The sequence below is a fragment of the Orcinus orca genome, chromosome 3 (genome assembly GCF_937001465.1).
Source record: "Orcinus orca chromosome 3, mOrcOrc1.1, whole genome shotgun sequence".
In the NCBI taxonomy this organism is placed as follows: domain Eukaryota; kingdom Metazoa; phylum Chordata; class Mammalia; order Artiodactyla; family Delphinidae; genus Orcinus; species Orcinus orca.
The window spans coordinates 7,455,889-7,482,251 of record NC_064561.1 but is presented as its reverse complement, the minus strand read 5'-3'; the positions used below and the strand labels follow the sequence as shown (position 1 = coordinate 7,482,251).

Here is a 26,363-nt window from a genome sequence, read left to right as displayed (position 1 = left end):
AGACCCAGAGCCTGGAGGCGGCTTGGTCTCTTTTTGTTTTCAAAGTATCTCCGAGTCTGTGTATGTCGCGTTTAGCTCCGCAACTGGACAGACGCTCCCCAAGGTCAAGTCCCAAAGCCCATGACTGTCCCTACCCCTGCTTCTCTCAGGCCGGCTCTTCCTCATTTTTCAGGTCTCAGCTGACTCATCACCACCACTGGCCTTGCCTCCTTTTTGATCACTGCCTCTTTTTTTTTTTTTTTATTTGCGGTACGCGGGCCTCTCACTGTTGTGGCCTCTCCCGTTGCCCGGACGCGCAGGCTCAGCGGCCATGCCTCACGGGCCTAGCCGCTCCGCGGCATGTGGGATCTTCCCAGACCGGGGCACGAACCCGTGACCCCTGCATCGGCAGGCAGACGCTCAACCACTGCGCCGCCAGGGAAGCCCGATCACTGCCTCTTTTTCCTTTCTTTCACAATTCTTGTGTACCCCTTTTATTGTCTGTCTCACTCAAATGACACGATGTTGTAAATTTTAGTCCCTAGTGAATACCCAGCATCTGGTGTGTTGCCCACCTCTGCCACATATCTGCTAGATAATTAAAAAAAATTTTTGTGATTGAAAGAATAATAGAGATTCTATTGAGTGTGTATCATAAGCTCTTTGGGCCTTTCCAAGCCCAAGGTGAGTCCCTTGCAGCATAGAGCAGCAGGCGAGGTCTTGGGCTGAAGCCAAAAAGACCTGAATTGAAAACCCGACTCCATTGTTAGTAGCTGGGGGATGCCAGGCAAGTTTACTGGACTCATCCACACTTCCTTTTCTTCACCTGTAAAATGCAAACAATAACAGCACTCACCTCCACAGGTTGGTTATGAGGAATCCTTGAAAGCAGGCCACCTGGAAGTTCTCAGAACCTTAGCTTGTCATGTTGGGTAGTGGACAGGAAATGGGCAAATGGAGTCTGGACTTTGGTCTCTCTCATACACTCAAGTAATATTTCTTAAGCGCCCTCAACATGCTAGACACTGAGCTGGTCATAGGCCTGCAGGCAGGGTTCCGGCCCTTGGAGCAGATAGTCCTTGAGTTCAGCTGACTGTCTCCCACATTGATCACACTAATACATGATAGGAGAGTCTAAGTGCAATGGAAGAAAAGCCCAGGGTGTGATGAGATCATAACATGGGGCCTTCCTGGGATTGAGGCGTCAGCTCGACCTCTCTGTATGCCAAGACCCTGAAGAGGGAAAAGAGCATGGGAACAGCTCCTGTGGCTGTGAGGGGGATGTCGGCAGTAGCTGGGCAAAGCAGGGCAGTAGCAAGGATCTCAAGTTTTTTCTGGAGCACAGTGTGAGGCAGTTGGAGGGCTTTAATCAGGAGAATCCCATGCTGCTCTGGCTGCAGGGTGGAGACTGGGCTGGCGGGACAAGGAGCAAGGAGAGGAAGTAGGGAGCCCCCTTCAGGCCATTGCAGTGGCCCAGGGTAAAGAGGGTGTCTTCACATCTAGAGATAGATGAAATTGGAGTTAGAATGGATAAACATGGAAGTGGGACTGAGGTGAAGAAGGAGGGCCCTGTGTGAACTCCAGCTTTCTCTGCAGCTGGGACACTGGGGACATGGACACTGGCAAGGAAGGATCAGAAGTCTTGTTTGGGGGGAATTCCCTGGCTGTCCAGTGGTTAGGACTCAGCACTTTTCATTGCAGTGGACTAGGTTAGTGGTTAGGACTCAGTGGTTAGTGGTTAGGACTCAGCACTTTTCATTGCAGTGGACTAGGTTCAATCCCTAGTCGGGGAACTAAGATCCCACAAGAGCCATGTAGCAAGGCCAAAAAAGGAGTCCTGTTTTAAGGACAAGATATATTTTAGGAATAATCCTATAGACCGGTGGCTTATGGCTGTACAGTGAGATCCCAGTTTAAGCAAAACTGATGCCTTTAGCACTATACTTCTGTCTGTGATACACTTTGAGTTAATTTTTGTATGTAGTATGAGGTAAGATTGAAGTTCATTGTTTTCCATAGGTATATGCAGTTGTTCCATGCTGTTTGCTTCCCCCTTTGAATTGCTTTGGTGCTTTTGTCAAAAATCAGTTGACTATTTGAGACAGAAAGTGTGAATCTATTTCCGAACTCTCTGTTCTGTTCATTAATCAATATGCCTCCCCTTAAGCTAAGACCACACTGTTTTGATTACTGTAGCTTTATAGTAAGTCTTGAAATCAAGTAGTACTCCAACTTTGTTCTTTTTTAAAATTGTTTTCGTTACTGTAGATCCTTTGCATTTCCATGTAAATTTTAGAATCAACTTGTAAATTTCTACCAAAAACAGTGACTTATCACGGTCATGGTTTGATTGGTATTGCACTGAATCTGTAGACCAGTTTGTGGAGAATCACCATCTTCCAATCCATGAACATGGAGTATCTCTCTGTTTATTTAGGTCTTCTCTAATGTCCATTAAACTTGCTCTTTTCAGGCCTTTCCTAGTCCAGTGATATGACTCCTGTCCAGGTCACAGGGACTTACCTGTTGCTGAAGGCAGGAGTCAGTTCTCAGCTTCACCTTCCTCGGGCTGGTGGCCACAGTTGACACTTTCCCTCCTTAGAACAATCTCCTCACTTGGTTTCCAGGGCACCACACACTGCTAGGTTTCTTCCCACCCCATCATCAGCTCCTTTGTGTCTTCCTCCTCCTCACACTGATCTTTTAAGAATGACCTGCCATAGGACTCAGACCTTCATCCCCTATCTACATTCACCCCCTTGGCTTCCAGTCTTGTGACTTTACAAATTTTTCCAGGGGATTCCCTGGCAGTCCAATGGTTAGGACTCCATGCTTCCACTGCCCTGGCCCAGGTTCAATCTCTGGTCAGAGAGCTAAGATCCCGCAATCCGCATGGTGAGGAAAAAAAATCATCTACATCCTAGGTATCTACCCAAAAGCATTGAAAGCAGGCACTTGAACAAATATTTGTAAATAAATGTTCATTACTACTGCACTATTCATAATACCCAAAAGGTTGGAACAGTCCAAATATCCATGAACAGAGGAATGGATAAACAAACTGTGCTGTATACATTCAATGAATATTTAGCCATGAAATGAAGCGAAGTCCTATTATGTGCTACAGTCTGGATGAACCTTGAAAACATGCTAAGCAAATGAAGTCAGACACAAAAAGCGGCATATTGTATGAGTCTGTATATTTCAAATGTCTGAAATAGGCAAATCCATAGAGACAGAAAGCAGATTGCTAGGGGCTGGGGGTAAGAGGAGAGTAACTGCTTAATGGGTACAGGGTTTTATTTGGCAGATGATGAAAATATTTTGGAACTAGATAGAGATGATGCTTACACACTGTTGTGAATGTACTAAATATGACTAAATAATTCATCTTTAGGTGTTTAATTTTATATGAATCTCACATTAATTATTTTAAAATTTTATTATTTATTTATTTATTTTGCCTGTGCCAGGTCTTAGTTGTGGCATGCGGGATCTTTTTTTAGTTGCAGCCTGCAGACTTATTTGCGGTGGCATGTGGGATCTTTTTTTTTTTTTTTTGCAGTACGCAGGCCTCTCACTGTTGCGGCCTCTCCCGTTGCGGAGCACAGGCCCCGGACGCGCAGACTCAGCGGCCATGGCTCACAGGCCCAGCTGCTCCACGGCATGTGGGATCTTCCCGGACCGGGGCACGAACCCGCGTCCCCTGCATCTGCAGGCGGACTATCAACCACTGCGCCACCAGGGAAGCCCTGGGATCTTTTTTTAGTTGCGGCATGCGGGCTTCTTAGTTGTGGCATGTGGGCTTCTTAGTTGCGGCATGCATGCGGGATCTAGTTCCCCCACTGGGGATCGAATCTGGGCCCCCTGCATTGGGAGCGTGGAGTCTTACCCACTGGACCACCAGGGATGTCCCTCACTTTAATTTTTAAAAAATCTACATGCTAATGATTTCCAAATGTTTATCTCCTGTCTGGACCTGGAGCTCCAGAAAAGTGCCTCTCAGATACCACCATTTGGATATTTAATAGGAGTTAAAATGTTCAGTTCCATCATGTCCCTCTTTTGCTCAAAACCCTCCAATGGCTCCCATCTCACCAAGAATAAAAGGCAAAGACCATCACGAGAATGAGAAGACAAGCCACAGACTAGGAGGAAATATTTGAAAAGTTATCTGATAAAAGATTGTTATCCAGATATACAAAGAACTCTTAAAACTCCACAATAAGAAAATGAACAACCCAATTAAAAAACGAAGACCTGAACAGACACCTCACCAAAGAGGATACACAGATGGCAAATAAGCACATGAAAAGATGTTCAATATCATATGTCATCAAGGAATTGCAAATTAAAACAACAGTGAGATACCACTACACACCTATTAGAATGGGAGAAATCCAAAACTCTGAAAACACCAATTGCTGGTGAGGATGTGGAGCAACAGGAACTCTCATTCATTGCTGGTGGGAATGCAAAGTGGTTCAGCCTCTGTGGAAGATAGTTTGGCCGTTTCTTACAAAACTAAACATACTCTTACCATATGAACCAGCAATCATGCTCCTTGGTACTTACCCCAAGGAGTTGAAAACATGTCCACACAAAAACCTGTACCTGGATGTTTCTAGCAACCTTTTTTTTTTTTTTTTGGCGCGTCACGGGGCATGCGGGATCTTAGTTCCCCAATCAGGAATTGAACCCGTGCCCCCTGCAGTGTAAGCGTGGGGTTTTAACCACTGGACCACCAGGGAAGTCCCTCTAGCAGCTTTATTCTTAACTGTCAAAACTTTGGAAGCAACCACACTGTCCTTCAGTAGATGAATGGATAAATAAAGTGTGATACGTCCAGACAATGGAATATTAGCACTCAAAAGAAATGAGCTATCAAGACGTGAAAAGACATAGAAGACCCTTAAATGCATATTACTGAGTAAAAGAAGCCCATCTGAAAAGGCTTATGTTTGTTCTGCATGATTCCAACTATGACATTCTGGAAAAGGCAAAATTATATAGACAGTAAAAGGATCAGTGGTTTCCAGGGATTTTAGGGGAAGGAGGGATGAATAGGCAGAGCCCAGAAGATTTTTACAGCAGTCTGTCTACTCTGTATGATACCACAATGGTGGATGCTTGTCATTATACATTTGTCCAAACGCCTAGAATGTACACCACCCAGAGTAAACCCTAATGTAAACTGTGGACGCTGGGTGATGATGATGCGTCCATTTAGGTTTATCAGTGGTAACAAAGGTGCCACTGATGGGGGGGCGCTTTGATAGGGGGGAGGCTGTCCATTTGTGGCACTCTGTGCCCCCCCCTCATTTTTCCTGGACGTGATAGCTCTGCCTATTGCAGGACAATGATGGCTATTCTAAACGCTAAGGAAAAAAAAACACAGAACTGTTTCAAGTACTCAAGACTGACTTACAAACCAACCAACAACCTGGCTGGAACCCTTGCTAGCAGGCATTCTTATAAAAGAAACTTTCGAGCCTCCTTATATTGCTGGAAACTCAGCTGTGCTCCAGACTAGAGCCTCCTTACCTATGCTATGGATTTTAAATTTATTTTCTCTTATTTCATGTACACTGCTTTTTTTGGTTACAGTGTATGATGGATGTGTATGAAAAAAAAATGTATCTTTGGGAAAGCAATTACAGTTTGTTAATTTGAAAAAAATTTTTTTTATTGCACACTGCTTTTTAAAATAATTTATTTAACTAATAACTAGATTTTTATGAAAAGCATAAACTAGGTAGCACACCTTTAATACCAAACATGAAAATATATTTAACACTGAGCTTTACCAGTGGCTTTTGTACTTGATAAGATGACACATGAGACAGAGCTAGGGAGAGGGGAGCACTGTGCATGTTTAAAGCAAACATCAACATGGCAATTTTCGTGACATATGTTGAAACGCTCTGTTTAACAGAGCCAGATGCATGACTGATTCAGTATGGTGACATCTCTACCAAACAGTGTCTCGCATTGTGTGGTGCATGTACTCCTTTCCCTACTGACATATGTTGAAATTCTGACGTGTATTTATCTCTAAATATGCTTAAATAAAACAGTAGATGCAAAAAAAGGCACTCTGTGCCTTTTGCTCAATATTGCTGTGAACCTAAAACTGCTCTAAAAGATAAAGTTTACTTTTTTTAATTAATTTATTTATGGCTGCATTGGGTCTTCGTTGCTGCGTTAGGGCTTTCTCTAGCTGCGGCAAGCGGGGCTACTCTTTGTTGCTGTGTGCAGGGCTTCTCATTGCGCTGGCTTCCCTTGTTGTGGAGCATGGGCTTTACGCGCGCAGGCTCAGTAGTTGTGGCTTGCGGGCTTTAGAGCGCAGGCTCAGTAGTTAATACCACACGCGCTTAGCTGCTCCGCGGCATGTGGGATCTTCCCAGACCAGGACTTGAACCCATGTCCCCTGCATTGATAGGTAGATTCTTAACCACTGTGCCACCAGGGAAGTCCAAGATAAAGTTTATTTTTTAAATGTAAACACATTTAAAAGACCAAAGTCGGTCATCACAGGGACCTGTAGGCCATTTGTCCCCTCCCTGACTGCATCGCCTACTGCCCTTCTCCTGGCTCATTCCCCTCCCACCACTGGCCTCCTCACTCGCTATTCTTCAAACCTGGCACATTCCTGCCCCAGAGTTTTTGCCCGTGTGCTCCCAACCCATGCCTGGCTCTGTCTCCCAGAGGATACCAGTAATGTTACAGACGCCTCCACCTTGCATTCCCAGTTGATTTTTCTCCACGGTACTCATCCCCCATGCTGAAACATAAACTTTGTGTCTGTCTCCACCACCCATGCATCCCAGCACCTAGCACAGTGCCAAATGCCTGGTGCACGAAAGAGAGAGTGAAGGAGTACTCCCGGGTGACTCCTTGCTGCCGGTTTACGAGATGCTTCCTGAGGCGTCAGTATTACACTCCCGGCTTCTCAGATGCCAGTGGGGAGAATGACTCGAGCCCTGGACTGAAGTCACAGCTTTAGGCTCTGCCCTTCATCTCCTGTGTCCAGGTCCCAGTCACCCTCCCCATCTGCTGCCTGGCACAATGATAGCTGCCCCTCCTGCCTTCCCCGGTGGGAAGGAGAGTGCCAGGTGTGGAGGGAAGGGTAGGAATGCAAAGAGGTGTATAAAAGTCCAGATGTTTGCAGCATCACTCCTCACGCGGTGAAAATACAATTCCCAGTTGGTCTTAGCAGTCTCGGAGTCTGTGCATTCACGTCTACATCCTCTGGTATCTGCTGCCTTATTAGGCAGGAGTTTCTCACGTGGCTCAGAGGATGTGTCAGGGTTCTCTAGAATCAATATGATGTTGGATGTACATATATATACATCCTATTCTGTTTCTCTGGAGAAATGGAATATATATACATATATAGAGAAAGAGAACACACACACACGTATATGTATATTTATATTTATGCAGATAAAGAGAGAAAGATGTTTATTTTAAGGAATTGGCTCACATGACTATAGGGGCTGGCAAGTCCAAAGCCTAATCCGTAGGGCAGGCCAGTAGCTGGAAATTCAGGGAATAGAGGATGTCTCAGTGTTGAGTCTGAATTCCGCAGGGCAGCAGGCTGGAAACTCAGGCAGGGTTTCTGTACTACAGTCTTGAGAATTTCTTCATTGGGAATCCTCATTCTTTGCTCTTATGTCGGATTGGATGAGGCCTATCCACATGATGGAGGGTGACCAGCTTGACTCAACATCCTCAGTATGATTTAAACATTAATCACATCTATGAAAATCTCCACAGCAACATCTAAGCTGGTGTTCAACCAAACAGCTAAGCACCATGTGCCAAACTGACACCTAAAATGAACCATTGCAGAGAAAATGAACTTCTCTCTTTTGACTCAACGTCAAGGGCTTGAAATAAAATGCTTACACACGTCCAGCAGGTGAAAATGTGAAATGCGTCCTCTTCAGTTGCCACAGTAAAGTGAGTACTTTTTGAGTAATCTCTTCAGATCTTCCTTAGGCATGAAACTGCTTATTTATTAACCAAACATATATTTATTCCTCAAACATGACCTCCTGCCCTGAAAAATGGGCATCACAAGAAAACGATTTCCCCAAATCAAGCAGTGAGATGTGTTGTGCAGAGAACAAGCAGCCATCCTTCCAAATTATAAACCCAGGGCAATAGATTTCTTTTAGCCGGAAGCCCAGGTTTTAACTCAGCTCAGCAAATGATCACCATATCATGTTACACTTGCACTAAATCATGTCACTTCCTGCAGCTACAGGGCAAAACCTAACTCCCCACATTTGTCATAATTCGATAGGTTTTTTATTCTAACTATAAATATGTCTAAAAGTGTTTTATTTTAGGTTGAATTTATTAAGCTCTTCTAAAACACTAGTTTGGAATTATTACACTTTGGACCTCCATCAAGAATAATCACAGTACATTTTTCACACACACATATACATATATAAGCCAAACATATGATTGGGGCTAGGCTTGATATATTTAGGCATTTCACCAAGGAGGATATCCAGATGGCAAATAGTGCGCGAAAAGATGTTTAGTGTCATTAGCCATTAAGGAAATGTAAATTAAGACCACAATGAGAAATCACTACACATCTATCAGAATGGCTAAAATAAGAATTAGTGGGCTTCCTGGTGGCGCAGTGGTTAAGAATCCGCCTGCCAATGCAGGGTACACGGGTTTGAGCCCTGGTCCGGGAAGATCCCACATGCTGCGGAACAGCTAAGCCCGTGCGCCACAACTACTGAGCCTGTGCTCTAGAACCCGTGAGCCACAACTACTGAAGCCCACGAGCCTAGAGCCCATGCTCTGCAATGAGAGAAGCCACTGCAATGAAAAGCCCGCGCACCGCAACGAAGAGTAGCCCCCACTCGCTGCAGCTAGAGAAAGCCTGCTCAGCAAGGAAGACCCAAAGGAGCCAAAAAAATAAATAAAAATAATAAAGTTCCCTTTAAAAAAAAAAAAAGAATTAGTGACAACATCGAATGCTGGCGAGGATGTGGAGAAACTGGAATACATTGGAATACACGTGGAATAATACATTGCAGGTGGGGATGTAAAATGGTACAGCCACTCTGGAAAACAGTTTGGCAGCCTCAGAAGAAACTAAACAGACCACTATCATATGACCCAGTAACTGTACTCCTAGGTCTTAATCCCAGAGAAATAAAAATGAATGTTCACGCAAAACCTGTGCATGAATATTCATAGCAGCTTTATCTGTAATAGCCCCAAACTGGGGTCAACCCAGGCATCCTTCACACAGGTGACTGGGTAAACAAACTGTGGTCCATCTGTACCGTGGATGACTCCTCAGCAATTACAGAGAATGAGCTATTGATTCATTGGACAACCTGAATGAAGTAATGTCAGGGAATTATGCAGTCACGCTGAGAGAGAGAGAAAGCCATACTGTATGATTCCATTTATGTAACATTTTTGAAATGGCAACATTTTGGAGATGCAGGACAGATTATCAGTTGCCAGAGGAGGTGTGTGTGTGATTATAAAAAGGCAGCACTAGGAATCCTTATGGTATTGAAACTGTTTCGTTTCTTGACTGTGGTCATGGATATGCAAACCCACACAGGTGGTACAATTGAATGGAACCTAATACACAGGCACACACACAAATGAGTACAAGCAAACCTGAGAAAATCTGAATAAGATCAGTGAACTGTATCCATGCCAATATCCTGTTATATCTCAATAAAGCTGGGGGGCAAGGGGGAGTAATGGGAAAAATATGTATTTCTCTCTCCAGGCTGTGATATTATACTATCATTTTGCAAAAGATTACCACTGGGGACTTGAACAGATATTTGCACACCCATGTTCATAGCAGCGTTATTTTCAACAGCCAAGATGTGGAAGCAGCCCAAGTGTCCATCAATCGATGACTGGATAAACAAAATGTAGTCCATCCATACAATGGAACATTATTCAGCATTAAAAAGGAAGGAATTCTGACATGCTACAATATGGATAAACCTTGAGGACATTATGCTCAGTGAAATAAGCCAGACACAAAAGAACAAATACTGTTATGATTCCACTTATATGAGGTATCAAGAACAGGCAAATTAATAGAGGTAGAAAGTGAATAGAGGTTACCGGGGGCTGGGGGAGGGGAAGGAGGATGGGAAGTGAGTGTTTAATAGGGACAGAGTTTCAGTCTGGGAAGATGAAAAAGTTCTGGAGATGGGGTCTTCCCTGGTGGCGCAGTGGTTGAGAGTCCGCCTGCCGATGCAGGGGTCACGGGTTCGTGCCCCGGTCCGGGAGGATCCCACATGCCGCGGAGCGGCTGGGCCCGTGAGCCATGGCCGCTGAGCCTGCGCGTCCGGAGCCTGTGCTCCGCAACGGGAGAGGCCACAACAGTGAGAGGCCCGCGTACCGTAAAAAAAAAAAAAAGTTCGGGAGATGGATGGTGGTGATGTTTGCACAACACTGTGGTTGACCTTAATGCCATTAATCTGTACACTTAAAATGGTAAATTTTTTGTTATGTGTATTTTACCACAATTTTTTTTAGGTTTTATTTTAAAATAGCTTTATTGGGCTTCCCTGGTGTCGCAGTGGTTGAGAGTCCGCCTGCCGATGCATGGGACGCGGGTTCGTGCCCCGGTCCCGGAGGATCCCACCTGCCGCGGAGCGGCTGGGCCCGTGAGCCATGGCCACTGAGCCTGCGTGTCCAGAGCCTGTGCTCCGCAATGGGAGAGGCCACAACAGTGACAGGCCCGCGTAACATTAGAAAAAAAAAAAAAAGAAATTAACAGTGATACTTAACCGTGATACTACCATTTTAATTCTCAGGCTCCTTTTACATTTTACGCATTTTCCCCACAATATCCTTTATAACAAAAAAATTAAGTCCAGAATCACAGGTTTGGTTGTGCTGTCCTCAGCCTCCTTCAGTCCGGAACAGATTCTCAGTCTTCCCTGACCGCCCTGACACTTTAGAAAATTACAAACCAGCTACTTTGTAATCTGTCCCTCACTTTGACTTCACTGGATGTTTCCTCTTGATTAGGTTCAGATTGTGATCCCATAGGTTTTGGATCGTCGTGTTTTCATTGTCATTTGTCTCTAGGTATTTTTTGATTTCCTCTTTGATTTCTTCAGTGATCGCTTGGTTATTTAGTAACATATTGTTTAGCCTCCGTGTGTTTGTGTTTTTTACGGTTTTTTCCCCTGTAATAGATTTCTAATCTCATAGCGTTGTGGTCAGAAAAGATGCTTGATATGATTTCAGTTTTCTTAAATTTACTGAGGCTTGATTTGTGACCCAAGATGTGATCTGTCCTGGAGAAGGTCCCATGCACACTTGAGAAGAAAGTGTAATCTGCTGTTTTTGGATGGAATGTCCTATACATATCAATTAAATCTATCTGGTCTATTGTGTCATTTAAAGCTTGTGTTTCCTTATGAATTTTCTGTTTGGATGATCTGTCCATTGGTGTAAGTGAGGTGTTAAAGTCCCCCACTATTATTGTGTCACTGTCGATTTCCTCTTTTATAGCTGTTAGCAGTTGCTTTATGTATTGAGGTGTTCCTATGTTGGGTGCATATATATTTATAATTGTTATATCTTCTTCTTGGATTGATCCCTTGATCATTATGTAGTGTCCTTCCTTGTCTCTTGTAATAGTCTTTATTTTAAAGTCTATTTTGTCTGATATGAGTATTGCTATTCCAGCTTTCTTTTGATTTCCATTTGCATGGAATATCTTTTTCCATCCCCTCACTTTCAGTCTCTATGTGTCCCTAGGTCTGAAGTGGGTCTCTTTTAGACAGCATATATATGGCTCTTGTTTTTGTATCCATTCAGCAAGCCTGTGTCTTTCAGTTGGAGCATTTAATCCATTCATGTTTAAGGTAATTATCGATATGTGTATTCCTATTCCCATTTTCTTAATTGTTTTAGTTTTGTTTTTGTAGGTCCTTTTCTTCTCTTGTGTTTCCCACTTAGAGAAGTTCCTTTAGCATTTGTTGTAGAGCTGGTTTGGTGGTGCTGACTTCTCTTAGCTTGTGCTTGTCTGTAAAGCTTTTGATTTCTCCATCGAATCTGAATGAGATCCTTGCTGGGTAGAGTAATCTTGGTTGTAGGTTCTTCCCTTTCACCACTTTAAGTATATCTTGCCACTCCTTTCTGGCTTGTAGAGTGTCTGCTGAGAAATCAGCTGTTAACCTTATGGGAGTTCCCTTGTATGTTATTTGTCATTTTTCCCTTACTGCTTTCAATAATTTTTCTGTGTCTTTAATTTTTGCCAGTTTGATTACTATGTGTCTCGGTGTGTTTCTCCTTGGGTTTCTCCTGTATGGGACTCTCTGCACTTCCTGGACTTGGGTGGCTATTTCCTTTCCCATGTTAGGGAAGTTTTCGAGTATAATCTCTTCAAATATTTTCTCGGGTCCTCTCTCTCTCTCTTCTCCTTCTGGGACCCCTATAATGTGAATGTTGTTGTGTTTAATGTTGTCCCAGAGGTCTCTTAGGCTGTCTTCATTTCTTTTCATTCTTTTTTCTTTATTCTGTTCCGCAGCAGTGAATTCCACCATTCTGTCTTCCAGGTCACTTATCCGTTCTTCTGCCTCAGTTATTCTGCTATTGATTCCTTCTAGTGTAGTTTTCATTTCAGTTATTGTATTGTTCATCTCTGTTTGTTTGTTCTTTAATTCTTCTAGGTCTTTGTTAAACATTTCTTGCATCTTCTCGATCTTTGCCTCCATTCGTTTTCCGAGGTCCTGGATCATCTTCACTATCATTATTCTGAATTATTTTTCTGGAAGGTTGCCTATCTTCACTTAATTTCATTGTTTATCTGGGGTTTTATCTTGTTCCTTCATCTGGTACATAGCCCTCTGCCTTCTCATCTTGTCTATCTTTCTGTGAATGTGGTTTTTGTTCCACAGGCTGAAGGACTGTAGTTCTTCTTGCTTCTGCTGTCTGCCCTCTGGTGGATGAGGTTATCTAAGAGGCTTGTGGATGTTTCCTGATGGGAGGGACTGGTGGTGGGTAGAGCTGGCTGTTGCTCTGGTGGGCAGAGCTCAGTAAAACTTTAAACTGCTTGTCTGCTGATGGGTGGGGCTGGGTTCCCTCCCTGTTGGTTGTTTGGCCTGAGGCGACCCCACACTGGAGCCTACCCGGGCTCTTTGGTGGGGCTAATGACAGACCCTGGGAGGGCTCACGCCAAGGTGTACTTCCCAGAACTTCTGCTGCCAGTGTCCTTGTCCTCACGGTGAGACACAGCCACCCCGCACCTCTGCAGGAGACCCTCCAACACTAACAGGTAGGTCTGGTTCAGTCTCCCGTGGGGTCACTGCTCCTTCCCCTGGGTCCCGATGCGCACACTACTTTGTGTGTGCCCTCCAAGAGCGGAGTCTGTTTCCCCCAGTCCTGTAGAAGTCCTGCAATCAAATCCCGCTAGCCTTCAAAGTCTGCTTCTCTAGGAATTCCTCCTCCCGTTGCTGGACGCCCAGGTTTGGAAGCCTGACGTGGGGCTCAGAACCTTCACTCCAGTGGGTGGACTTCTGTGTTCTCCAGTTTGTGGGTCACCCACCCAGCAGTTATGGAATATGATTTTATTGTGATTGCGCCCCTCCTGCCGTCTCATTGTGGCTTCTCCTTTGTCTTTGGATGTGGGGTTTCTTTTTTGGTGAGTTCCAGTGTCTTCCTGTCGATGATTGTTCAGCAGTTAGTTGTGATTCCAGTGTTCTCACAAGAGGGAGTGAGAGCACGTCCTTCTACTCTGCCATCTTGAACCAATCTGGATGGACCTTATTATACTAAGTGAAGTAAGTCATACAGAGAAAGACAAATTATCATGTGATATTACTTATATGTGGAATCTAAAAAAGTGATACAAGTGAACTTATTTACAAAACGGAAACAGACTCACAGATAGAGAAAACAAACTTATGGTTACCAAAGGGGAAAGGTGAGGGGAAGGGATAAATTAGGAGGTTGGGATTGACATATACACTACTATCTATAAAATAGATAATCAACAAAGACCTATTGTATAGCACAGGGAACTCTACTCAATACTCTGTAATAACCTATATGGGAAAAGAATCTGAAAAAAGAATAGATGTTATGTATATGTATAATGGAATCACTTTGCTGTACACCTGAAACTAACACAACATTGTAAATCAACTATACTCCAATAAAAAATAAAAATTCAAAAAAAACAAAAGCTTGTTGTGGGTCAAACGTCTGGGTAGGGGGTGGGCCCTCTCTAAGCACAGCTCTGGGCTGGTCCCTAGGAGGAGCTGTGATCCAGGAAGGCAGACGCTTACACCCTTTGGGGCTGAGTGCATGTATAAATATTATGTGTTTACTTTAAATAAACCCTTGAGTGGCTCAGAACGAGGCCCTGACTTTGTAAAGTGGCCCACAAGGCCCTGCCTATCCCCCCGCCGCTCCCCCCTTGCAAATCTTCCTCTACCTGCTTGGAAACAGCAGCCGTGCACATCCAACTGCAGGTCCCATTTTGTCCTTTTCTAGTCCCGCAGCCTTTGCCCACGATTCCTCAGCCTGAATGCTCTCTCTCTGCCTCTCTCCTTGGCTTCCTACACAAGGACTTGGCTTAGATTTAACTTCTGTCCCTGCCTGAGACTGGTTAGACATGCTTCCTCTGTTGGGAGGAACAGGGAGGCTTAGGAGGGAATCCTTTTTCAAAGGTGTTGAAAGGATGAGCTTAGCAAGCCAAAGGGTGTGTGCTAAAGGTAGGCACCATTAAAGGACCAGAAATTAATATTAGCAACAATAGCTAACACTTGCATAGCACTTCCTGGGTGCCAGCTGCTATTCTAAACCGTGAATATGTAAATTAAAATGTAGTAGGGCTTCCCTGGTGGCGCAGTGGTTGAGAGTCCACCTGCCGATGCAGGGGACACGGGTTCGTGCCCTGGTCCAGGAGGATCCCACATGCTGCGGAGCGGCTGGGCCCGTGAGCCATGGCCGCTGAGCCTGTGTGTCCGGAGCCTGTGCTCCGCAATGGGAGAGGCCACAATGGTGAGAGGCCCATGTACCCCCCCAAAAAAAAAAATTTAGTAGAAGTGCAAATTGGTACAACCATTTTGGAAGACCGTTTGGCAGTTTCTTACAAAACTAATCATACTCTTATCATCCAGCAATTGTGCTCTTAGGTATTTACCCAAATGCATTAAAAACTTAGGTCCATGCAGAAATCTGCCCATGAATGTTTCTAGCTGCTTTATTCGTAATTGCCAAAACTTGGAAGCAACCAAGATGTCCCTCGATAAACGAAAGGATAAACAAACTGTGGTAAATCCAGACAATGGAATATTAGCACTAAAGAAAAATAAGATCAAGCCACAAAAAGTCATGGGGGAAACTTAAATCTGTATTTCTGAGTGAAAAGAAGCCAATCTGTAATGGCTACATACTGTGTGATTCTAACTATATGACATTCTGGAAAAGGCAAAACCGGAGACAGTAAAAGGAGACCTCCCCCTCCCTGGGGTTTGGGGGGAAGGGTGGGAGGAAGAGGGAGAACACAAAGGACTTATAGGGCAGTGAAACCATTCTGTGTGATGCAGTAATGATGGATACATGTCATTAGACATTTGTCCAAACCCACAGACTGTGCAGCATAGGGTGATCCCTAATATAAACTGTGTACTCTGGGTGATGATGATGTGTCAGTGTAGGTGCAGCAATTGCAACAAATATACCACTCTGGTGGGGGATGTCGACAGTGGGGGAGGCTATGCATGTGGCGGGGGGGACCAGGGCTATAGGGGACATCTCTGTACTTTCTGCTCAATTTTGCTGTGAACCTAAAACTACCCTAAAACATAAAGCCTATTAAAAAAGTAGAATATACAACATGAGTGATCCCTAATGTAAACCGTGAACTTTAGTTAATAGTAATGTATCCATATTGATTCAGTTGTAAACCAATTTCAATTGTAACAAATGTTTCACATTAATGCAAGATGTTAATAATTAGGGAAACTGGAAACTATGGGGTGGAGGGCAATTAGGGAAACTGGAAACTATGGGGTGGAGGACTGGTGGGGAGAGGAGATACATGGGAACTCCCTACTATTTGCTCAATTTTTTGTAAACCTAAAACTTCTCTAAAAAACAAAGTCTGTTCATTTAAAAACAGTACGTCCGTATCCATATATGTACATGACCCTCACCACACCCTTTGCTGCATCTCCTACCATTGCCCCCACGTTGTAGTTGGAACTGAGGCACAGAGAGGTTAATAATCTACCCAAGGTCACCACTGTCCTGGCAGAGCTGGCCTAGTCACAGCCAGGCAGGTGGACTCTGGTGGTCGTGCCCTTAACTGCTGCTGCCAATGATGGGCGCAGAGGAAAATGCAGAGCTAGAGATAGGGGTGAGAGTTGGCTGCCTGCAGGTTATACACAGAGCCATAGAGGGGAGGGGAACCCTAGGTGACCATTGTCACCTGTGCTCAGTTGTCTGTGACAAACAGTGCCTGTGTTGCTTTATTTAGAAAATCTCATCTCACCTCCATAGTCAGGGTTCCCCTGGAGAAACAGAACCAATAGGATGTGTACATGGATAGAAAGAGATTTGCTGTGGACTGAATTGTGTTCCCCAAAATTCGTGTTGAAACTCCTACCCCTAATGTGACTGTATTTGGAGATGGGCCTGCAAGGAGGTAATTAAGTTTAAATGCAGTCATAAGGGTGGGGCTCTGACATGATAGGATTAGTGTCCTTATACGAACAGACACCAGAGAACAGTCTTAATCTGTCTCTCTGCGTCTCCATTTCCGTCTCTATCTCTGCCATGTGAGCATACAGCAAGAAGGTGGCCGTCTATAAGCCAGGAAGAGAGCCCTCACTAGAAACTCTGTTGTCTGGCACCTCGATCTTGGGACTTCCCAGCATCCAGAACTGTGAAAAAAAATTTTTTTCTGGGAATTCTCTGGTGGCACTTTCACTGCTGGGGGCCCAGGTTCAGTCCCTGGTCGGGGAACTAAAATCCCACAAGCTGTGTGGCGCAGCCAAAAAGAAAAAGAAAAAGAAAATTTTTATTCTGTTTTTGAGGTCACCCAGTTTATGGTGAGTTGGTATGACAGCATGAGCAGACTCATTCAAGATTGATTTTAAGGAACTGGCTCAGGTGATTAAGAAGACTGGCAAGTTCAGAATCTGCAGGGTGGGCTGGCAGGCTGGGGACTCAGGAAGAGCTGATACTGCAGTTCCAGCCTGCAGGCTGTCTGCTGGCAGAATTCCCTCTTGCTTGGGGGTGGGGGTGGGAGTCAGTCTTTTGTTCTGTTCAGGCCTTCAGCTGATTAGAAAAGGCCCACCTGCGTTGTGAAGAGCAATCTGCTTTGCTCAAAGTCTATTGATTTCAATGTGAATCTCATCCAAAAACACCCTCACAGGAACGTCCAGAATAGCGTTTGACCAAATGTCTGTGCACCACAGCCCTGCCAAGTTGACACATACAATTAACCATCACATCACCAAAATAGACTAGGAACACGTGGGCACCAGGACACAGTTTGCTGGACACCTTTGGTGTGGACATACAGACAGGTTCAATCACCATCCTCAGAGCTGGCAGAGAAGCTCTGTTTTCTCTACTTTGCCAGGGTGGAGCTGGCCACAGGGAGTGCAAACTGAAAACATCTACAATGTAGCATTTCACCCCCTTCTGTGGAAGAAAATCAGCAGGCGGTGTGTGTTGGGTTTTGGCCCGTGTCAGGGCCTTTTTCTCAAGGGTCTGTTAGAAGATGGTGTCAGGCAGGGGTTCTCGACCTCAGCGTCACTGTGGGTTGTCTTGTGCACTGTAGGGACTGTAGGGCGTTGAGCAGTGACCCTGGCATCCATCCATCACTGGTCAGTACCAAAGGCCAGAGCCCAGGCTCCCTCCCTGGTGCCACCTTGGGGCTCAGGCCTTTGTCTGATCTTCCCTGTAGAAGCTCCCTTGTGGCAGGGGGCCCAGTGTCCTGGGTTCCTGGTCTTTCTCTTCTTTTTGCTACTTCTCCGTGACTGAGCACCACGCAGCTGACTATCCTGCCGTCTGGCGGCCTCTCCAATGATGGTTGGCTTTGTGTGGGCCAGTGAAGGGAGATGGGGCGGGGTTTGCATCCCTCTCCTGTGGGTCCACTCTCCTCCATGTCCACTCTCTAGAACCACCCAGGTCCCCACCATCAGGACCCCATCAAGGGTAGGAAAGGGAGGCAGCAGCCTCAGCACCAGCAGGTCCCTTCAGCCTCCAGGTGGGGGTCCAGGATCGCGGAGGATCCTTCAGAAACATCTGTCTCCTTCCCTCCCCTCCCGTGGGTGCGAGTTCTAGGCTTGGAGCCCTACCACTGACAGATGTCTGTACACTGATTTGGGGACTGATTTGGGGACAGATTTGGGGACAGAGGCTGGGCCAACCTGGGGGTTGCGGTTGTCTCTACACGGTGGATGTGCAGACTTAGTCTATGAGACAAATTCACTTATGAAAATTCAGTGGCTAGTATTTAATGCTGATCTACTATTATAAAGTACTCTCTATTTTTATGACTTCAGAGACTGCTATGTAATAAAGGACACCCTTCCTCTGGTCCAACATCCAGTTCCAGCCCCAGAGAGGAGGCAGATTGGCATATTTGTCTGTTCTATAAGTTTACAGTGTCCAGAATCCTGTTTAAGGTTTTAGGATGCCCTCAATACTTTTTGAAATAAAAATTTTCCTAACTAAAAAAATCCCCCCTCAGGGTTCTGACCACCAAAAAATATCTCCAGACATGATCAGATGTCCCTTGGAAGTAAAATCATCCCCCATAGAGAAGCACTGATTTAGGGACCTGATTTAGGGTAGCTTCTAAGCATCCTTTTACCTTCTCCTGTTCATAAGAGGATCACGGCCGAAATGATCGTTCCCCAGCCCTGGGGTCTGTGTAGACACACACACGTGGCCAGGGGAGCCTGCAGCGGGGCGTGGATGTGACAAAACCAGGTGGCCGTCCTGCCCGGCCCCCTTCCATCCACCTCCCCTTTGCCTCTCGTGTGTCGTCTCCTCCCTTTCTTCCACTGACCTCATTCTGCAGTGCAAATTAAGCCTGGGAGTGGCATCCGTGAGACTGTGGCAGAACAGGTTGTCCAACCGTGAACTGAAGAAACGAAACCCATCTCTGCCCAAGCTGGTGTTCCTCCAGCATGGCCCACGCATGAGCTCTTGTCACCAGGTGACCCTGGGAAAGGCACCATGGGGTGGGCCTCAGGGGCGCTGCTTCTCCCGGAGAAGAGTTTCACTGTCCTGGGTTCATCTGGCTCTTACTTCTCCCTGGGGCTGCTTACCAGGTCTTTTAATGATTTTATAAACCCGAGACACACTTCCATGAAGGCAGAAGCAGGCTCTTAAAACTCAGCAGTGGGACTTCCCTGGTCCAGTGGCTAAGACTCTGCCCTCCCAATGCAGGCAGCCCAGGTCCGATCCCTGGTCTGGGAACTAGATCCCACATGCCACAACTAAGAGTTCACATGCCGCAACTAAAAAAAACAAAAATGGTTCTGATGAACCTAGGGGCAAGACAGGAATAAAGACGCAGGTGTAGAGAATGGACTTGAGGACATGGCCAGGGGAGGGTAAGCTGGGACGAAGTGGGAGATTAGCATTGACATATGTACACTACCAAATGTAAGACAGATAGTGGGAAGCAGCTGCATAGCACAGCGAGATCAGCTTGGTGCTTTGGGACCACCTAGAGGGGTGGGATAGGGAGGGTGGGAGGGAGGCCCAAGAGGGAGGGGATATGGGGATATATGGATATGTATAGCTGATTCACTTTGTTATACAGCAGAAACTAACACAACATTGTAAAGCAGATATACTCCAATAAAGATGTTAAAAAACCCCCAAAGATCCCACATCCCACCACGAAGAGACCGCACGCATCAACAAAGATCCTGTGTGCCACAACTAAGACCCAGCGCAGCCAAATAAATAAATGATAGTTAAAAAAAAACCCAACAACTCAGGAGTAACTACCAGCTCGCACTATTGGGATGGCTACTATCAGAAAAATAATAATAACAAGTGTTGGAGAGGATGCTGAGAAATTGGAACCCTTGTGCACTGTTGGTGGGAATGTAAAATGGTGCAGATGCTGTGGAAAACAGTATAGAGATCCCTTTAAAAATTAGAAATAGGGGCTTCCCTGGTGGCGCAGTGGTTGAGAGTCCGCCTGCTAATGCAGGAGACACGGGTTCGTGCCCCGGTCCAGGAAGATCCCACATGCCGCAGAGCGGCTGGGCCCGTGAGCCATGGCCGCTGGGCCTGCGCGTCCGGAGCCTGTACTCCACAACGGGAGAGGCCACAACAGTGAGAGGCCCGCGTACCACCAAAAAAAAAAAAAAAAAAATTAGAAATAGAACTGCCATGTGATCCAGCAATCCCACTTCCAGGTATAGATCCAAAAGAATTGAAAGTAGGAACTCAAACAGATATTTGTACACCCATGGTCAAAGCAGCATTATTCATAATAGCCAAGAGGTGGAAGCAACCCTAACATCCATCCTCAGATGTACGTGGTCCATCCATACGATGGAATATTATTCAGCCTTCAAAAGGAAGGACATTCTGACACCTGCTACACCATGAATGACATTATAAGTGCAAAAGGATAAATGCCATATGATTCCACATGGTATATGACGTCCCTAAAGTACAGTCAACTGCAGAGTCAGGAAGTACAAGGGTGGGGGTCAGGGGTTGAGGGAAGGGGTAGGGAGTGAGTGTTTAATGGGGACAGAGTTTCAGTTTTGCAAGATGGATAGTGGTGATGGCTGCACAGCAATGTGAATGTGCTTAATGCCACAGACTGTACCCTGAAAAATGGTTCAGATGGTCAATTTTCTGTCATGCATACTTTACCTCAACTTTTTAAAAACCTCGTAAGTCGTAATAAATCCAAGCCATCCAGCTAACCTCTGATGAGCACAGCCCAGATCCTCAGGTGCTGGCTGAGAGACAGTGTGAGAAGCCTCAGCCCAGGATAATTAAGACTTGATTCTGCTGGCTTATCCAGGCACCCTGGGGAACCCTGGAGATCGTTTTTATCTGATGGAGATCATGACCGCTGTGTTTATGGAAGGGACGTGCATGCCTCCATCATGATGCTCATTGTCTGCGCTTCTGAGATCAGTGCTGAAGCTCACAGGACAGGATGGAATTACAAAAGTGCCAGCCGGGCCCTGAGTCAGCGTGCACATGCGGTAATTACCGCTGGGAGACCTCGCTGGTGAGAGCCAGGGGAAGGAAAGCTGCGCCTTCAGTGGCTCCAAGGCTGGTTTTCCTTTTAACAGTCATCTGCTGGTCCCTTGGATGTGCTGTTATCAAACATCTTGAAGTGGCCTGCTGTGCTCTACCAGACTCCCCTACATCCTGGACTTAGATTTTTTTCTCCATATTTAAAATTTCCCAAAGAATAAAGTGGAAGAAGCCATGGATTATATTTATAGGGCAAGGTAAAGACAGCATTTCTTGCAATCAGAGCTTCTGGAATCTTCTTAGGCTAGAAGGACTAGCCTCAGTGGCTGCACTGACCTCAGCTGAAGTCCCGACCATGGTCCTCAAGGCCCCCTGCCCTCGCCTCCGCCAGTCCCCACCACTCACTCATTCCAGCCACACCGGCCTCCTCACTGCTCCTCCAGCCTGCCAGGCGCAGTCCTGCCACAGGGCCTTTGCACCTGCAGTCTTTCTGCCTGGAGCATTCTTTCCCCAGATATCCGCATCACTCCTCCCTCAGCTCCTTTATTTATTTTTATTTTTTAAATTTTTATTTTCGGCCGCTCTGCATGGCATGTGATGTCTTAGTTCCCCTGACCAGGGACCGAACTCATGCCCCCTACAGTCGAAGTGTGGAGTCTTAACCACTGGACCACCAGGGAAGTCCCTCCCTCAGCTCCCACAGACCTTTGCTCCAGTCTCAACAACTCCTATCACCCTATTCAGTATTGCAACCCCTCCGTCAGCACTCAGCTCTCCCAGCCGCCCTTCTCCATAGCACTTACCGCTTTCTAACACACTCTCTGATTTCCTTATTTACTATGTCAATCATGTATTGACTGTGCCAACAGCCTCTGTCCTTTGTGCCCCCCCGCCAAGCAGAGTCTTTGTGTTGTTCACCAATGTATCCCGTGTGTCTGTAATAGTGCCTGGTGTGTAATAGGTGCTCAGCAAACACTAGTCAACTAAATGAATTCACCTGAACCACCGATAGGACCCTTTGGTTTAGAATTTGAAACGTGTTTACAGAAACGAATGACCAAAATGTGAATGATTTTTAATTATTTTAAAGTTAATACTTTACATTTAAAAAACACTAATAGGGAATTCCCTGGCAGTCCAGCGGTTAGGACTCTGCGCTTTCACTGCTGAGGGCCCAGGTTTGATCCCTGGTCAGGGAACTAGGATCCCACAAGCCACACGCTGGGACCCAAAAAAAGCAAAATTAAATTAAATTAAATTAAAAATAAAAACCAGTAATAACAACCTTGTTTGTCCATCCAAAGCAGCTCCATCCCTCCGGGTGCTCAGGCCCAAACTCTCAGAGTCAGCCTCACTGCCTCGCTTTCTCTCACCCCCCCACATCCAATTCATCTGGTATTTGTAATTGATTCTACATTCAAATTGTGTCCTGTGATATTGTGATTTATAATAAGGACTATATATTTGGTCTTCATCCCCATTCCTGGCACAGAGCTCCTAAAACTCTTGGAATTTCCTAGGTGATAAGAGCAATAAAGGTGTCTTGATAGTCCTAACAAGTGCTTTTCGACACACCTGAGTTTATGTTAATGAGGCGACTGTTGGAAAGTACCTGAGGATGGGAGCTCGTTGACAGAACCAACCCTGTCTGGAACATTCAGTTCCAGAGGGGCTGGAGGTTGAATCAATCACCACTGACCAATGATTTCATCAATCACGCCTATGTGATGAAGCCTCCATAAAAACCCAAAAGGATGGGGTCCAGAGAGCTTCCAAGTTGGTGAACCAGACGCATCCGTGTGCTGAGCCCCAAACTCCACAGGGACAGAAGCCCCTGTGTTCAGCACCTCGCCCAGTGTATCTCTTCATCTGGCTGTCACTTTGGGTCCTTTCATAGCCTTTGTAGGAAACCGGTAATATAGTAAGTAAAATGTTTCTCTGAGTTCTGTGAGCCGCTCTAGCAAATTAATCGAACCCAAGGAGGGGTCGTGGGTAACCTCTGATTTATAGCCAGTTGGTCAGAAGCACAGGTGACAACCTGAACTTGCGATTGGCATCAAAGAGACTGGGAGCCAGTCTCGTGGGACAGAGCCCTTACTTAACCTGTGGGTCTGATGCTATCTCCAGGTGGGGAATGGGGAGCAATATGGATCTTATTCTCAAAAAATGTGGTTATGGGACTTCCCTGGTGGTCCAGTGGTTAAGACTCCACACTCCCAATGCAGGGAGCCTGGGTTCGATCCCTGGTCAGGGAACTAGGTCCCACGTGCTGCAACTAAATATCCCGCACGCAGCAACGAAGACCCTGCGTGTCTCAACTAAGACCTGGCACAGCCAAATAAATAAGTAAATATTAAAAAAAAAAAAAGACTCCACACTGCCAGTGCAGGGGGTGTGGGTTTGATCCCTGGTGGGGGAACTAAGATCCCGTGTGCCGCATGGCGCGGCCAAAAAAATAATATTAAAATGGCACACTAGGGGAAATACCCATCAAACACCAAAGAAGACCGTAATGGAGGGATTAAGAACAGAAAACATATAGGTCATATATAAAAAAGTAGCCCAATGCATCTCACAGGAAATGTTTCTCCAGCATTGACCATGGCATTGACAATGGAGATTTAACATCAAGAAGTTTCTCTTGTCCTCAGGGATACATTATTCTCCAGACATACATCTGCAACAATACACAGAGCTTATTGCCAACCTGGAAAGTATACCCAAGTCTCAGTATTCAGAGCTTTTACTGGGGTTTCTTAGGTAGGAATCATTGATTGAATACTTACATGATCAAATTATTGCCCACATGGCTGAATCTCCAGCCCCCGTCCCCACCTCCCCTCGCTGGATATTGCGTGACGCCAACCCTATCCATCTAATTACATGGTTGGTGTTTCTGGCGTGGACCCACCACGAGTCATCGAGTTAGCATAAACAATCCAGGGGCCCACCATGAGTCACCAAGTTAGCTTAAACTGTCAAGTGTGTTCCGTCTAACACCATATACAAAAATAAACTCAAAATGGATTAAAAACCTAAACGTAAGACCAGATACTGTGAAACTCCTAGAGGAAAACATGGGCAGAACACTTTGACGTAAATCACAGCAATACTTTTTTTTGACCCATCTCCTAGAGTAATGGAAATAAAAACAAAAATGAACAAACGGGACCTAATTAAACTTAAAAGCTTTTGCACAGCAAAGGAAACCATAAACAAGATGAAAAGACAACCGTCAGAATGGGAAAAAATATTTGCAAACGAAGCAACTGACAAGGGATTAATCTCCAAAATATACAAACAGCTCATACAGCTCAATATCAAAAAACAAACAACCCAGTCAAAAAATGGGCAGAAGACCTAAATAGACATTTCTCCAAAGAAGACATACAGATGGCCAAGAGGCACATGAAAAGATGCTCAACATCACTGATTATTAGAGAAATGCAAATCAAAACTGCAATGAGGTATCGCCTTACACTGGTCAGAATGGCTATCATCAAAAAATCTACAAACAATAAATGCTGGAGAGGGTGTGGAGAAAAGGGAACCCTCATACACTGTTTGTGGGAATGTGAATTGATACAGCCACTATGGAAAACATTATGGAGGTTCCTTAAAAAACTAAAAATAGAACTACCATATGACCCAGCAATCCCACTACTGGGCATATACCCTGAGAAAACCATAATTCAAAAAAACACACACACCCCAATGTTCATAGCAGCACTATTTACAATAGCCAGGACATGGAAACAACCTAAATATCTATCAACAGAGAAATGGATAAAGAAGATGTAGCACATGTATACAATGGAATATTACTCAGCCATAAAAAGGAATGAAATTGGGTCATTTGTAGTGATGTGGATGGACCTAGAGAGTGTCATATAGAGTGAAGTAAGTCAGAAAGAGAAAAGTAAATATCGTATAGTAATGCACATATGTGGAATCTAGAAAAATGGTATAGATGATCTTATTTGCAAAGCAGAAATAGAGACACAGATGTAGAGAACAAATGTATGGATACCAGGGGGGAAAGTGATGGGGTGGAAGGAATTGGGAGACTGGGATTGACACATATACATTATTGATACTATGTATATAATGGACAGCTAATGGGAACATACTGTATAGCACAGGGAACTCTACCTAATGCACTGTGATAACCTAAATGGGAGGGAAGTCCAAAAGGGAGGGTATATCTGTATGTGTATGGCTGATTCCTTTTGTTGTGCAGTAGAGGCTAACACAACATTGTAAAGCAACCATACTCCAATAAAAATTAAAAAAAAAAAAGCTTTTGCACAGCAAAGGAGTCCATAAACAAAATGAAAAGACAACCTACAGACTGGGAGAGAATATTTGCAAATGATGCTACTGACAAGGGATGGATTTCCAAAATATACAAACAACTCACGCAGCTCTATATCAAAAAAACAAACAATCCAATCAAAAAATGGGCAGAAGATCTAAATAGACATTTCTCCAAAAAAGACATACAGATGGCCAACAGGCACATGGAAAGGTGCTCAATATCACTAATTATTAGAGAAATGCAAATCAAAACTACAGTGAGGTATCACTTCACACCGGTTAGAATGGCCATCATCAAAAAGTCTACAAATGATAAATGCTGGAGAGTCTGTGGAGAAAAGGGAACCCTCCTACACTGTTTGTGGGAATGTAAATTGGTGCAGCCACTATAGAGAACAGTATGGAGGTTCCTTAAAAAATTAAAAATAGAGTTACATTGTGATCCTGCAACCCCACTCCTGGGCATATATCTGGAGCAAACTCTAATTCGAAAAGATACATGCACCTCAATGTTCATGGCAGCACTATTCACAATAGCCAAGACATGGAAGCAAGCTAAATGTTCATCAACAGATGAATGAATAAAGCTGTGGTATATATATACAGTGGAATATTACTCAACCATAAAGAAGGATGAAATGCCATTTGCAGCAACATGGATGGACCTAGATATTATATTAAGTGAAGATGGAGAACGACAAATATCACATGATATCACTTATATGTGGAATCTTAAAAAATGATACAAAAGAACTTATTTACATAATAGAAATAGACTTACAGATATGGAAAACAAACATGATTACCAAAGGGGATACCAGGATGCGAGG

At 44.9% G+C, this 26,363-nt stretch overlaps 1 protein-coding gene and 1 long non-coding RNA gene across 3 annotated transcripts in view; one reads left to right on the top strand and one right to left on the bottom strand.

Annotated features, from left to right (window-relative positions):
• Positions 1-26,363, top strand: part of LOC125964035 (uncharacterized) — a 49,659-nt gene that overhangs the window by 1,026 nt on the left and 22,270 nt on the right. The gene's annotated exons all lie outside the window — the stretch shown is intronic.
• Positions 10,786-26,363, bottom strand: part of LOC101271947 (GTPase HRas-like) — a 49,617-nt gene continuing 34,039 nt past the window's right edge. For both annotated transcript variants that reach the window (XR_007476551.1, XR_007476552.1), the window contains one exon: positions 10,786-13,781. The gene's annotated coding sequence lies outside the window, so the exon portion shown is untranslated. The remainder of the gene's footprint in view (positions 13,782-26,363) is intronic.